We start from the raw sequence: 15,882 nt of genomic DNA, 5'->3' as shown, positions 1-15,882 counted from the left end.
CCAGGTCTCCAGGTGACCTGTGAAAAGGAGACCCCAGGCCTGGCTTCCTCTTGCTTTCTCTTTGGGGATAAAATCCAGCCCCCCCCCCCCCCAAGTTCCATCTCCTCTATGGTAAGGTGGTAGGGAGGAAAGAAGAGGCTGGAAACACAAAGCAGGAAACCAGAGGAGACAGAGCTTGGGTCTCAATTGAGGCTGGAGGGCCCCAGAGAGACCCAGGGCAGAGGGGACCAGGTAGGCTCGTCCTAGCCAGAAAATGGTTAAAGCCAACAAGCCACGGTGGCTGGCCTCTCCTCCCCTCCTCCCTCGACTCCAACCTTTGGCCTTTACCCTCTCTACCCTCTCCTTCTTCCTCCAGCCCCAGACCCCCTCTCTCTCCTCCAGAAACTCATCCCTAAAGGCAGTCGCCACCCTGCACCACACCCCCTGCCCCGCTCCAGGCAAAGAGGAGGAAGCATCTCATTCGGCCTGTTCATCTCCAGGGAGCCTCTAGGACTGTTCCAGTGCTGGTGTCGCGCAGCAGGCTCCACAGGGAGGTGTCTCCTTGCTCGCTAGGTGGTGACAACAGTTAAGAGAAAAGTTAGGCAGGGTATGAGGGGGCAGGAGCAGCCCTCAAGCGATGGTGGGGTGGTGTGGGGGAGGGGAGATGGTGTATACACGCACCAGCCCTCCACCCTCCCCGTGGGCTAAGCCTGGGGTGGGTCCTCCAGTGGCTCCAGAGGTCCCCGGTGGGATTGAGCCCTAGTTATCCACAGTGAGAACTGGCTCCCTGTCTCGCCTACACATTCGCAGTCTTTCCAAAGACCACCTCTCAAATGAGCCTCTCTCATGGTATCCTTATCTCAGGGTCAGCTTCCTGGGGAGCCCAAACGGAAACCCCACAGGTGAGGAGGCAGGAGCTAGGGCAGCTGATGAGCAGGCCCCTGCCCTCGCTGTTCTGGGTACCTCTCTCTCCTTGAGACCGGTCATCCCACACTCGGCTCCTCTGAGAGGGTCGGTCCTGTCCTGAGCCTTCTGCATCCGTGGCCTCCCAGAGGGCAGGGCCAGGTGTGCACGGCCTGGGGGAAGGGACAGCTCCTTCCAGGCCTCAGCGGTCCCCCTGTTCTGGCTGGGATGGAGGCCGGCCCAGCTGTAGAAGGTAAGGCAGGACAGATGCCTGTCCCAGGCCCTGGTGGGGAGGGAGGGTCTCTAGCTCCCCCCAAAGGAGAGGGATGAGCAGAAGGGGTGGTGGGGTTCAGAGGAGCTGGGAGCAGATTGAGACAGTATATCCGGGTTACTTGGCTGCTGGCTCCAGGGGAGATGTACATTCCCCACCTTGTCTGGCCTTCTCACTCCCAGGCCCTTCACCCCAAAGCAGAAGCCCCCTGTGCCTAGCATTCAGCAGGTGCAACTAACGTTTGCAGAAATGAACGAGCCATGTCAGCTTCTTGGTGAGTATTCCCCACCCCGTCACAGGCCCAAGGATCCCTTCTCGGCCCCTGCACGAGCTACTCTGACCCCCAGGGGCCCAGGGAAATGGGGAGCCCCATAATGTGGTCCCAGCAAAGGACCCGGCCAAGCTCTCAGGGTGTGCTGGGGAAGGAGGCGGACCCAGGGTCACACACACCAGTCTCCTGCCCTTCTCAGGCTAGGATCTCTTCCCCATGGCATCCAAGGCCCTTCAGCTCTATCCCAGGGCAAACCTGGACCGGGTGCCACTCACCCACTGCACTGGTGCAGGCCCTGCCCTGTCCTTTCAGTGCCCAGATGTTAGAGTGCGGCCCAGGTCCTCCCTGGGCCCCAGCCCCGCCCCCTCCTGAGCACCGGGCAGAGGTTCCTCCGCAGTGCCCGAGCTCCCCAGCAGCAGCTGAGTCTGTCCCCAGGAGCAATGCAGCAGAGGGACAGAGTGGGGGGGAGGGAGAGCCATAGGCACCCCCACCCGATCCCCCAACATGGAGACCCTGGGCTTGCTGAGGATGGCACAAGGGTCCCTTGGGAGATCTAGGGATCTAGGTCTGCAGGGAGAACAAGGAAGGAAAAGGCCCGAGCCTGGGGGAGAAGGAGAAACATGCCTCTTGTCTGAGCAGGGGGCTCTGAGCCCAACGCCTGAGATCATCTGGGGCCGGCACAGAGGCAGCTGGTGTGGAGGGTGGGATGTGGGTACGCTGTTCCCAAATGGCCAGGGCCTAGCAGTGCCCTGAGTGGGGGCAGGGGGCATTCTTACCTCTCTAGCCTCAGCCTGGGGAGGGGGGAGCACCGTGGGTCCCCGGAAGCTCCACCCCCCCTCAGCCCACTTCCCCCAGAGAGGGGAACATTTCTACAGTCTGGACCTGTGGCGGTGGTGGAGAGAGGGACAGAGGGGCAGAGGAGGAAGGCGGCAGTGGGGACGGTCCTCCTGTAGAGGAGGATCCTGATTCTGAAGAGGGCCTCCCAGGATCCCAGGTCCCACCCAGGTCCACTGGCTCTGCCTGTATGCCTCCTGCCAGGTGCGGCTGGTAGGAAGGCAGGGGCAGCTGGGGGTGGGGGTGGGGGGGCACTCTCCATGCCGCCTCTTCCAGCTGTCCCCATCGGGGATGCCTACCTGGGCCTGTCTGGGCACCAAGCCAGGGGCAGGTAGGAGCTCACTGCCCCCGCTGGGCCAGGCCAGGGCCGGAGGGGCTGGCTGTCCTCCTCCTCCTCCGTGGTGGCGGGCAGGGAGGGGGCCTGGTGCCCGGGCTGGGGGCTCTGTCCTCCCGGGTTCCCTCCACCGCTGGCTCAGGAAAGCAGCAGAGCCAGAACTGCAGAAGCCAGCTCCCCGCCCCCCATCGCTGCCTCCTCCCCTCCCTCCTCCCGACCCGCCTCCTTCTCCAGCCACCCACCTCCTTCTGCTCGTTTCTATGGCAACCAGGCAATGCCGCACAGCCTCCCTCCCTCCCAGACACCAGGGGACGCCCGCCTTCCACGCTTGCTTCTTCGAGAGGACATCAACCCGGGGGGTGGGGGGGGGGGTGGGGGGGGTGGCGCACACACTTCACCTTGGAGATGCCAGTGAGCACAGGGGCTCGCCAGGCCACCCTTGACTGTGTGGGGGACCCTGCTCCAGCCCCTCTCCTCTCTTTCTCCCCAAGACCCTCCCTCCCAACATCCCTTCGAGACACTGCAAGCGGCACCTGCCCTTGCCCTTGCCTCAGGTCCTTAAACTTCACTGCCTGCTGCTCTGTCAACATTTGTTTACTTGATCATTTATTCTCACCCAGTCAGCCCTCGCAATTTTATTTTGAGCCTTTTCTGGGTCAGGCCGAGGATGAGATGCTTGTCTACAGTCTCATCCTCTGAGAATCCATACCCATTTTACAGATGGGAAACTGAGGCCCACAGTAGTAAAACAACCTGTCTGAGCATCTAAGGCTCCTGGGCTGGTTATTGGCAGTGAGGCCTTGTGATTCCAACTCCCACGGGCCACAGCTATCACCCACCCCTCAGAGAAAACAGCGAGGCTCGCGCTACACGCATGTGACCTCCATGCTCCGATGTGTGTCTACGCAAATGAGCACCCCAACGACACACTTATAAATACAAACTCCCATTACATGTATTTGCCTACATGCATCTCCACAAGTCTGTGCATCTACCTGTATGTGCAGAGAGAACAGACACGGTAAGAGTAATGCCAGCATTTACACATCTTTAGGACACATGTATGCACATCTACGTGGATCCAGAACGTGCAACACATAAGCCCTTTCTACACAAAAGCAACAGATGCATACACGAGCCCCTAGCCCCATGGGAGGGGATCGGTGACACAAGCATGTGTCCCAACCAGGAGACTGAACCAGAATCAACTTCTAGGAGAGGACCTTTCTGCTCTGCACTTGCCCTCTAGAGATCAGATACTAATCTGCCCACCTTGTCTCAGCCCTGCTGCAGGAAGGGTCGGGGGTGGGGGTAGACATAGGACCCACCCTCCGGCAACCCCCTCCCTCATAAAGTCCCCTGCCTGATCCACACTAAATCCCACCTAGAGGCCCCTCTGCCTAGGAGGCTCACAGATATCCCCACCCATCCCCCAGCCAGGTCCTGGGACTTGGGAATTATGACAGATCCAGTAAAATGGGCCCTTCCTCCTCAGAGGGGATTCCAGGCTCAGAGAACCTGTCAGCCCCCCAGGAGGGATGGCATCTGGTGGAGGCGAGGTGAGGACGTCAAGTGGGGACTGGGGCCCAGGACGCACAGCGTGCCCCCACGGGATGCACTGTCTCCAGCCCAGCACCACCTCAGAAGGACCCTGGCAAGGATCAGTGCAGCCCCGGTGCCCCAGGGTGCTTCTCAGGGACCCCACGCAGCCCAGAGAAGGCAGATGCAGTCAGAAAGACCCAGAAGCCAACCAAAAATCAAGCAAAAAACTGTTAACAATAACAATAATAGTAATAGCCTCTTCCACATTTCATCCCACGCAAGATCCCTTCAGTGATGAGACTGACGCCAGTTAAACCAAGGCTATGAGCTATATGGCACATCCAGATTTCAGAGCTGTCAACTGCGAAGGGGGAAATCATCCTGGGAACAGATGAAATAGGGAATCTCCTTCATTCAGCAGATACTTACTAGGCACCCACCGTGTACCAGGGATCGTTCTAGGTGCCGGGACACAGCCGTGGGCAAAACAGAGTCCCTGCCCTTGAGGGTACGGAGCTCGTGGATGTGCTAACTCCTGCTCTCCTGCAGCGCCTCTGGCTGTCACAGCAGCCCTGCAGGTGAGGGCGCGGAACTGACGAGGAAACAGAGGCTTTAGAGGCTGAGCAGTCTGCCCAAGTTAACAGAGCCAGTAAATCCCCAGGCTGGGATTCGAACCCACTGCTTTGCCAAGCTTTTTCCAACGCTCGGCATTGGTTCCATTAAGATCTGATTAGGACACATGGCAACAGCGACCCATTTTCTGGAAGTTTCATAATCAAGTTTGTTTCTCGTCCTTAGATCAAAGGCAGGACAGGGTCACTATATGCATTTGAAGGGCCAGTCAAGAAGCACGAGTGAAGACCGCCCCCCCTCCCCCAAATCACCTCAGAGGGGACTTCCAGCCTGACCATCCTTGAGCGAGAAGCCTGACACTTGTCCACAGGCCTGGAGGTCCTCAGCAGAGGGTCAAGTCAAGGCCCGGGCCAGAGGGTGGGGATGCCTGGCACCTGAGAGCTGGGGCTCCCTGGAGACAGTGGGGAGACCTCAGCTGAGGGCGAGGAGGGATTGAGTTCCCAGGCATTGTAAGCAGAGCCCCCTGCCCGCCTGCCAGTCCCCCAGCCCCGGATCATCTTTCTCCTAAAGAGCCAGCTCCATCCCAGGTTTCCAAAGATAGCTGCCCCCCACCTCCACCCCTCCTGAGCCTGATCCAGCCCACCTACTGCCTGGCAGACCCCGAGTTCTGCCCTCCCATGTTCATACAGGCTCTGTGGGAGGAGCTGACCCCTGTCACCCCCTCTGTGCCCAGCCTGCAGAGCACCCACTCCCACTGTCAGTCTGATCCAGTCTCCTCTGCTGCTGAGAGGGCCCCCAAGCCACCAGTGTGCAGCCCTGTAGTCTCCCACCTGCAGGTCTCAGGCGGGCTCAGGGACACCCCCGCACCACACAACACACAGACACGCCATGCCTGTCCTCAGCCCTATTCCTGGACCTTAACCAGGTTCCAGTCCCACAGGCGGACCAGTCAATATAGGAGGAGGGGGCCTCGGGCGACCCAGGAGAAGCTGACCCCTTCTGTCACTACCTCCTCGTCCAACCCAGAAAACATTCACTACCCCCCCTTCCCAGCCCAGCACAGTTATCCTACAGTTCCCCAGTGCCAGGGCGAATGCAATCAGGGTTCATTAGCTGCTGCTTTGCATCTCATTTGCATAATGTTCTCACGACTGTCCAAATGCCAGAATCCTCCCCAAACCCCTGCCCGTGACAGGCAGGGCTGGCCAGCTCAGAAAATTCCACCGAGGGTCTGTGTAGGGGGCTAAACTGTAGGGATGGGGAAAGAGCAAACGGAGGCAACTTCAAGTCTCAGACGCAGAAAGGCATCGAGAGGAAAAGCAGGAGATATGTACCGAGCACGTTCTAAGTCCAGGCACCATGCACAGTGCTTCACTTGTTTTTCACAATGAGCCATTTTACAGATGTGGAAACGGAGGCTCAGAGCTATGAAGCCCTGGCTATTCGACACCTGAATCCCAGGACCAGCAGCTTGGGCATCACCTGGGAGCTGGGAGGAAAGTGCAGAATCTCAGGTCCCACCCCAGACCTCCTGAATCAGAATCTGCATTGTCACGAGATCCCAGGAGACTAGAGTGGGGGAAGTTCGAGTTAAGGGACTTGCCCTCCCATCTGAGCTGAGGCATGTCTGAACAAATCCCAAAATAGTTCCCGAGTACCTACTATGCCCAGCACTGCTCTAGGGAGCGGGACCCAGGAGATAACCAGACAACATCCCTAACCTCCTGGACATTTCACGCCAAAGCGGGAGACACGCAACAAAGAAACAATAGCAGTTCAAGTGGTGATCAGTGCTGTCAAGAAAAATAATGTGGGGGCGCCTGGGTGGCTCAGTCGGTCAAGCGTCCGACTTCGGCTCAGGTCGTGATCTCACGGTTCATGGGTTCGAGCCCCGCGTCGGGCTCTGTGCTGACCGCTCAGAGCCTGGAGCCCGCTTCGGATCCTGTGTCTCCCTCTCTCTCTGCCCCTCCCCTGCGCACACTCTGTCTCTCGCAAAAATCAATAAATGGTAAAAAAAAAAAAAAAAAAAAAAATTTTTTTTAAAGAGAAGAAAAATAATGTGGGGTAAAGACAGAGGGTGAATGGGGGGACATTTTAGAATCCCTCTTTGAAGAGATGACATTTGAACAGACACTTAAATAAAGGGGGAAGGGGAGGTGATGATTTGCAGGAACAGTGCTTTTGGGCAGAGGGAAGAGCAAGGGCAAAAGCAGGAGTCACCTAGGCGCGCTGAAGGCACCCCCAAACTGAATGGATGTTTTGATGGATGAACGGGTGGGGAGACAGAGGAATGGCAGGTAGAGAGAGGCAGTAAATAAGGTCGGAACAAAGAAGAAGCAGGCAGGGGCTAGATCCTACAGGGCCTTGTAGGACATGGGAAGGATTCTACTATCTCAGTCTAAAGATGAAGAGAAGCCACTGGTTTTAAGATTTTATTTTTAAGCAATCTCTACACCCAACATGAGGCTCAAACCCACAACCCCAAGGTCAAGTCACACGCTCCACCAACTGAGCCGGCCAGACGCCCCGAAGCCATTGGTATTTTCGAGCGAGGGGGAGAAGGGATCCAATTTACGTTTTCAAAAGATCGCTGTGACTTGTATATGGAAAAGTAGAAGGAGGCAAGGGCTGAAGAAGCAGACCAGTTAAGAGGCTTTTGAAATATTTATTCCCAACAGAAGTGAGTGCTGTGGTCGCTAAAACACATGTCCAAGAATATCTGTTCATCACAGCAAATTGTCTTCAAAGCACCTTTGTTTATAATAGCTCCAAACTGGAAGCAATGCGAATACCATCTACAGAAGGATTGGTAAGCAAACTGTGTGGTTTACTGCATACAGGAGAGGTAGGTCTGCTTTTTCGTGGCTATACGGGATTCCACGCAGCAAATTCCACACTGGGGCTTGTTCACACAGCCAAACCCTATACAACGATGAAAACTAGCTGACTATCCACAACCACATGGATAACCTCAAGACACCATGTTGAGCAAGAGAAGCCAACCTTAAAAAGATTTAGGGAGTGGATTCTGTTTATATGAAGTTCAAGAACAGGTAAATGTTGGGGCACCTGGGTGGCTCAGTCAGTTAAGTGTTCGGCTCTTGATTTTGGCTCGGGTCATGATCCTACGGTCGTGAGATCAAGCCCTGGATCAGGCTCCATGCTGAGCGTGGAGCCTGCTCAATATTCCCACCACCTCTCTCTCCCTGCCCCTCCTGTGCTCATGCTTACTCTCTCTCAAAGAAAGAAAGAAAGAAAGAAAGAAAGAAAGAAAGAAAGAAAGAAAGAGAGAGAAAGAAAAGAAAAGAAAAGAAAAGAAAAGAAAAGAAAAGAAAAGAAAAGAAAAAAAAAAAAAGAACAGGTAAATCTTGACTTCTGATTCCTGGGCAAGATGGAGTAGATATACTTCTCCCTGTTCCTCTTGGAAAGAACAGCTAATGTCCTGGACATTATATATAAAACAAACCTACAAAGACTCTAAAAAGGGAGAGAAGAAGGCGGACTGACTAGGGATCTCAGGGCTCAAGGAACAACACAGCAGTGAGTTCTCTGGGTTTTCTTTTTGCCCAAAATATCTCAGATTTGGAGCTGGAGAAATCAGCAACCCAGAAATACCAATGACTGTGGACAAAAACGGCCCCAAGAAAAGCCTCTCCTCCCTATTGGAAGGACTAGGAAAGGCACAGTCTGGCAAATCAAAACCTTTAAAACAATAAATGCCCTGCTCTGGCCAAACACCATGGAAAAAAACTGCAGCCCCATCCCCTCTGCATGAGCAGAGACCAAGTGGGGAGCTGTGCCTGGGTGTAACCAGGGGCCCATTCCCCCTCCACCAGGTGGTTATAGAGAACAGGTGGGGAGCTGGAACTTCCATCCCCACCCAGTGGTATCAAGGTACCCCACCCTCTCCACACTGGGTGGGGACCTAGGAGGCCTGTCACCATCCCTAGCAGTAACAGGTCAATAGAGACAACATGGGGAGCAGTAATGAGCTACCTTTGCCTTCCCAGGCAGGGAGGTATCAGTGGAGGTCTGTCTGGTGGGAAGCCAGAACTCCCATCCCTGCTCAGCAGTGAGGAAGCAGCCTTCTCCAATGAGCTGTCAGCGCAGAGCCTGACGCAGGGCTCGAACTCACGAACAGTGAGCTCATGACCTGAGCCAAAGTCGGACATGTAACCGACTGAGCTAGCCAGGCACTCCGGGGAAGCTGAGCTTCTACCCTGACCTGGCATCCGCAGGAGCAGTCCCAGAGGAGACCTGCTAAGGCAGAAGATTTGAATAAGAGCCAGTGTCTCATAACAATACTCCAATGTCCAGAATACAATAGAAAAATCATTTGTTGTACCAAGAGCCAGAAAAATCTCAATCAGCAGGAGAAGAGGCAACCAACATAGGCCAACAGCAAGATGGCACAGACACTGGAATTATCTGACAAGGAAATTAAAGCTGCAGTCTCAAAAGTGCGTCAACAAGCAATTAGGAACACCCTGGAAACAAATGAGGAATAGAAAGCCTTGGCAAAGAAATAGAACATACAAAGAAGAGTCAAACTGAAAATTTAGGACCAAAAGGTCATTGGATGGGCTCAACAGCAGAGTGGAGACAGAGAGGAAAGAATCTGTGAACTTGAAGATAAAACAATAGAAATTACCCAATCTGCATAACAGAGAAAGGATGTATTTTTAAAAAAATGGGCAGGGCACCTGGGTGGCTCAGTCGGTTGAGCATCAGACTCTTGATTTCGGCTTAGGTCATGATCTCACAATTTGTGGGTTCAAGCCCCACATCAGCGCAGAGCCTGCTTGGAATTCTTCCTCCTTCTCTCTCTGCCCCTACCCCACTCATGCTCTCTCTCTCTCTCTCTCTCTCTCTCTCTTTCTCAAAATAAATACATAAACTGAAAAAAAATAAAAATAAAAAAATAAATGAGGACATCTGGGTGGCTCGGTTGGTTAAGCATCCGACTCTTGGTTTCAGCTCAGGTCATGATCTCACAGTTCGTGGGTTCAAGCCCTGCATTGGGCTCCACATTAAGCATGGAGCCCACGTGGGATTCTCTCTCTCCCTCTCTCTCTGCACCTGCTCCACTCACACTTGCTCTCTCCAACCCCCCCCCCCAAAATAAATAAATAAACTCAAAAAAAAAAAAAAGAGCCTCAGGGCCCTCTGGGTCCCCAACAGAAGAGCCAACATTCATGTTGTTCGAGCCCCAAGAGGAGAGGGGAAAGGATGTGGGGCTGAAAAGTGTTCAGAGAAATGGCTAAAGAAACACCCCTCCTCCCCAAGAATCTATGGAGTCTGTACCACAAGGAAAAGGAGAAGGAGAGGAGCGAAGGGATTTGTATGAAGTCACACAGCTCATGGTGATTTGAATCAGGCCCTTTCCCCCTCCAGGGGTTCTCAGGCTTTAGGAAGCCCAAGAACCATCTGGAGTTTTGGATAAAATGGAGACTCTGGCCATGGCCCGCAGAGATTCTGATCCAGCAGGGGGTTTCAGTTGTCTGTGGCTGCACAACAAAGCTCCCCAGAATTTAGTGACGTAAAGCAACAATGATTTATTATATTTGGCCATTCTGGGGGTTGGCTGGGTTCACCTGGGTGATTCATCTCTTCTACAATGGCCTCCGCTGGGGCTACAGTGCCCGAGACAGCTTCTCCATTCACATGACTGGCCCTCGGCTGAGTCGGCTGGGCTAGCTGGCCTGCCGCTCCCGGTCCCTCTCCCTCTCTTTCCCCCCAGGCTGTGGTCTCTCCGGCAGGGTACCTTAGACCTACTTACATGGACTCAGGGCTCAGGGCTCCAAGAGCAAACATTCCAAAAGGACAAATTCCAACGTGTAACTTGTCTTTCAAGTTATCTTATCTATCAAGCCTCCGCTTCCCTCATGCTGGCCAACGTCTCATTGCCCAGAGCAGGTCACATAGCAAGTGCAGAGTCAATGGTCAATGGCGGGGGAGAGTGCTACACCAGGATGTGCACAGCAGGAGGTGGGGGGTTCACGGTGACGGCAGGGAGCACCAGTGTGCCAGACTGCCACCACAAGGTCAGCAGTGGGGCCCCCAAATTTGCATTTTTCGTGACCTTCTTTCCAGGTAGCTCCCCGCTGTGATGGGGCACAGGCATTCCAGTGACTGCTTTGCAAGAACTGGTCCAATCCTATTCCTACCCCTATTCTAGAACTCCAAGATCAAAGAGGTTTTTAAACCTCCATGTCTTCCCATCACTGATCAAAGGGAATGTCACAGACACAATTACTGTCTCAGGGGTGCAGACAGCCCAGGGCAGACACACACACACACACACACACACACACACACACACACTGGGTCACAAGAACCCTGTTCAGACATCAGCTTCTCCAAAAAGCGTGGGACCCTGGCTTTTAGTCCTGACGCAGCCCCATTCCAGCCAGGTGGCCCTACACAGGTCACTCCCTCTCTGGGTGTTGATTTGCCTTTCTCAAAGTGAGGGGGGTGGACCAGATTAACTATCTCTAACCTAAGTGCCACTGGAGGGCCATTTACGTATTTCTTCACCCAATTCCACGTTTGGAAAGATTTTTGTCTACCAAACAAACTGCATGAGCTAAGAAATATTTTATTTCATTTTTGAGAGAGAGCACACGCAGGGGAAAGGCAGAGGGATAGCGAGAATCTTAAGCAGGCTCCACAGTCAGCGTGGACCCCGGCGCAGGGCTCGATCCCATAACCCTGGGGTCACGACCTGAGCTGAAATCAAGAGTCAACGGACTCAACTCAACTGACTGTGCCACCCAGGTGCCCCAGAAGTTTTGTTTGTTTGTTTTTTTAAACTAGACAACAAATTACTTGTTACTCAATTAATTACCTGATAGAGTTTCTGATCGGCATGGCATTACCAACATTTCTACGCTGAACTGATAAAATCCCCACCAAAAGCAAAGCACTCAGAGGTCCTGGATGGACTGGACTGCCTCAGTTTGGGAAATGCCCATTGTGGGTACAGTTTTGGTAATATTCAAAAGAGCCGAGCTCCTCTCTGGAATCTCGGAGGCCTCCAGCTGAAATGGACTGCACAGGGCATCCTCTAAGCCAGAGCCTATCTCATTCTAAGCAGCCTGGGTGCTGAGCGCCTCTCGAGGTCCAGCGCAAGCCAGCACCCTGCGGAGCACCCTGGGAAAAATGCAGGGTGTCTAAGGATGCACCGTCCATTATAGAAGCCATTAGTGCCATTTGACTAAATTTAAGTTCAATAGCATTAAATAAAGCTGGAAATTCAATTCCTGAAAAAATTAAAAAAAAAATCAATTCCTCAGTTGCACTAGCCCTATTTCATGCGCTCCACAGCCACCCGTGGCTGCCATACGAGACAGTGCAGACACAGAACATTCCCATCATTGCAGAAAATCCAAGCCCGACAGGGTCGGAAGGTGTCAACAAAGATACAGACGCAGGGGCGCCTGGCTGGCTCAGTCGGTGCAGCAGGACACTCTTGATCTCGGGGTTGTGAGTTCGATCCCCACACTGGGTGGAGAGATTACTTCAAAGTGAAATCTAAAAACAAGCACACACACACAAATGCAGACATGTCCAACGTTACACATTTGATGGGGCCCCAAAGGAGAGCTTTCACACATCAAATTCTGGCCGTTCCACTGCTCATGTAAATGATGGAGCCACACTTCTTGGACAAAATTAGTTAATTAAAAAATGGCTCCGGGGCGCCTGGGTGGCTCAGTCGGTTAAGCGTCCGACTTCAGCTCAGGTCACGATCTCGCGGTCCGTGAGTTCGAGCCCCGCGTCGGGCTCTGGGCTGATGGCTCAGAGCCTGGAGCCTGCTTCCGATTCTGTGTCTCCCTCTCTCTCCGCCCCTCCCCCGTTCATGCTCTGTCTCTCTCTGTCTCAAAAATAAATAAAACGTTAAAAAAATTAAAAAAAAAAAAAAGGCTCCAAAACAGTGCAAAAATCACGCTCAGGGATGCATCCAACCATTTTTAAAAAGATTTTAAACCTGGAGCCTGCTTCGGATTCTGGGTCTCCCTCTCTCTCTGCCCCTCCCCCACTCATACTCTGTCTCCCTCTCTCAAAAAAATAAACATTAAAAAAAAAATCACGTACTATGTTTAAAGAAAGATAATTAAGGTCCTGGTAGCATGACCAATAATATCTGGAGTAAGCCACCAAGTGTGAGCCCTACCCGTAACCCATCCCCTAGGACTCCCCCCACCCTCAGAGAGGAGAGAGCCAGGGGCCTTCGCTCATCCTGACAAATAGAAACCTCCTTGACCCTGCAAGCCCCATGGGGCTATTTCTAAAGGCCTGCTCTGCAAGGGGACAGTGGGAAAGATGGTGGGCCGTCTGATTTATTGTGAAAGTAATTTTTAGGAGCAGACACTGTTGCTTGTCCAACCGATAGCCGATAGCCAGTCCTCCTTCGCCCTTGCTGACAAGGGTCCCCACTGGATTACAAAGGACTCAAAAGAAAGGCTGAATGGGCTAAGGCAGGGTTTCTCCACTTCAGCATTACTGACATTTGGGGCTGGTAATTCTCTGCGGGGCTGTCCTGTGCATTATACGAGGTTCGACACTGGCTTCTACCCACTAGATGCCAGTAGCACCCCCACTCCTAGTTATAATAATCCCAAAACTCTGCAGACATTGTCAAATGCCTCTTGGGGGGGGGGGGGGCGCAAAAATCATCCCAGGATGATAACTACAGGACTAACGCACAAACTCTAATCCAGTGGTTCTCAAACTTGAACATGGATCAGGATCACCTAAAGGACTTGATATGATAAAACACAGATTGCTGGGCCTCTTGTATTTCCATGGAGTGTCCAGGTGATGCTTATCCTCCCGGTCCAGGGACCCTACTTTGAGAACCACTGGTTTAAGTCATTTGTGGCACTCCTGTTCCCCCAGCCAATCAGCCCAGAGAGAAAGAGCTTCCAGGAAAGTAGTCTTTGTTGATGATAAGAGGCACTTGGGAAGAAACAGTCGCTTGTCTTCTTGGACATTGTGGGATCTGCATGAGGTGTCTGGAGCTATGGCAGCCATTCTGTGCTCCCGGGGGGAGCTAGTTTGAGGGCCAAACCTACCCACTGAGGATGGAAAGCTTGTTCCTGGAGGTGGTTGTGTCACAGAACTAATGCTGGAGCTGTCTTCAGGAGATCCTGGTGAGCAAAATAGCAAGTTTTTCTTTTAATTTAAGCAAGTAGTTCCTGAACTTTTCTTTTAATGTTTATTTTATTTTTGAGAGAGAGCGCGAGAGTGTGCCCACAAGGCCTTGCACGGGGGAGGGGCAGAGAGAGGGAGACAGAGGGTCTGAAGCGGGCTCCGTGCTGACAGTAGAGAGCCCAATGCGGGGCTCGAACTCACAAACCGTGAGATCATGATCCAAACCAAAGTCAGACGCCTAACCAACTGAGCCACCCAGGCACCCCAGTAGTTCCCAGACTTTACTGCCCATTAGAATACGTGGGAAGCTTTAAAATTCACCCCACATCAATTAAGTCAGAACCTCTAAATGTATGATCCAAGAATCGGTATTTTTTAAAAGTTTCCCCAGGTGTTTCAATGTGTAGCCAAGTTTTCGAACCCTTGCTACCGCAAGTGTGGTTTACAGACCATCAACATCAGCATTACCTGAGAGCCTGTCAGAAATGGAGACTCTCGGGTCCCACTTCACACTCTGGGACCTACTGATTCAGAGTCCGCATAAACCATTTTGAGTTGGTTTTTCTTTTCTTTCTTTTTTTTTAAAGTTTACTTCTTTATTTTGAGAGAGAGAGAGGGCAAGCGTGGGTGGGGGAGGGGCAGAGAGAGGGCCAGAGAGAGAATCCCAAGCAGGCTCCGCACTGTCCGTGCAGAACCCGACGTGGGGCTCAAACCCATGAACCGCAAGATCATGACCTGAGCCCAAAGCAAGAGTCGGACGCTTAACCAGCTGAGCCGCCCAGGCGCCCCAAGTTGGTTTTTCTGTTATTGGCATCCCAACTGTTACCATCTACAGGGCTAACACGCCTGAAGACAGGATCCACATATTTAAATCACATTGAAATCATTCTTTCAAGAGAGACCCTAACAGTCTTCCCAATGCTGCGGAACACTGGCCAGGTCTCGTAAGTTGACCACGCCCGTACCTACAACTTAGAAATTCCACTTAGTGGCATAGGCTCTTGAGAAAAACTTACATATGCTCAAGAACACAAACACAAAAATGTCCTTGGGAATTGTTACATCAGAAAAGGAAGAAAACCTAAATGTCCATAGTCCGGGAAATTGATAAATTATGGTATAATCATATTACCATGACATTAGCTAACATTTATTGGACAGATATTGCCTTAAATGCTTTACATGAATTCCCTTGTTTAAACTCAGAGCTTTCCTCTAAGGCAGGCATTATTATTATCCCCATTTTACAGATGAGGAAACTGAGCTACACAGCAGTAACTTGCCCAAGTTACTGCACAAAACTCACCGAGCTAGGGGGGATTTGAAACCAAATAGTCCGGCGCTAGAACTGACCTCCTAATCCTTACAGCAGCCTGCCTCATGGGAAACAAATCTTCCCTGACCCCCTGACCTTTCTACACAGACGTCCCCATTCTTTCCACATACACACTCATGTCTATCAAAGCACCTGCAAGATTTAACTGTAACTATCACTTTCATGCCAATTTGCTGGCCCCGTTAGAGTGTTTTTCAATCCAGATGCACAGAAGAATTGCCTGGAACACTTTTTTTTTTTTTTTTTAATCGTGATGAAATACACATAACATAAAGTTTACCATTGCACCCATTTGTAAGTATGCAATCAAGTATATTCGCATTGCTGGGCAACCATCACTACATACAATCTACCTCTAGAACTTTTTCATCATCCCAAACTGAAACTCTGTCCCCATCAATAAACTCTCCGTGCCCCCTCTTTGACCAGCCCCTGGTAATTACCATTCTACTTTCTGTACCTCTGAATTTGCCTACTCTAGGAACCTCATTTTTTTTTTCAACGTTTATTTATTTTTGGGACAGAGAGAGACAGAGCATGAACGGGCGAGGGGCAGAGAGAGAGGGAGACACAGAATCGGAAACAGGCTCCAGTCTCTGAGCCATCAGCCCAGAGCCCGACGCGGGGCTCGAACTCACGGACCGTGAGATCGTGACCTGGCTGAAGTCGGACGCTTAACCGAC

At 52.3% G+C, this 15,882-nt stretch overlaps 1 protein-coding gene across 5 annotated transcripts in view; it reads right to left on the bottom strand.

Annotated features, from left to right (window-relative positions):
• The window catches only part of PACSIN1 (protein kinase C and casein kinase substrate in neurons 1), a 57,162-nt gene that overhangs the window by 15,103 nt on the left and 26,177 nt on the right, over positions 1 to 15,882 (bottom strand). For 2 of the 5 annotated variants that reach the window (XM_086706635.1, XM_086706634.1), the window contains exon 1: positions 2,558 to 2,749. The exons of the other annotated variants lie outside the window; for them this stretch is intronic. The gene's annotated coding sequence lies outside the window, so the exon portion shown is untranslated. Of the gene's footprint in view, positions 1 to 2,557; positions 2,750 to 15,882 lie in introns of those variants that run through there. 5 annotated transcript variants of the gene reach the window in all.

The sequence above is a fragment of the Puma concolor genome, chromosome B2 (genome assembly GCF_028749965.1).
Source record: "Puma concolor isolate L17-30 chromosome B2, mPumCon1.1.hap2, whole genome shotgun sequence".
Lineage (NCBI taxonomy): Eukaryota > Metazoa > Chordata > Mammalia > Carnivora > Felidae > Puma > Puma concolor.
Note: the sequence above shows the minus strand (reverse complement) of the source record. Positions and strands in the feature narration are given on the sequence as shown.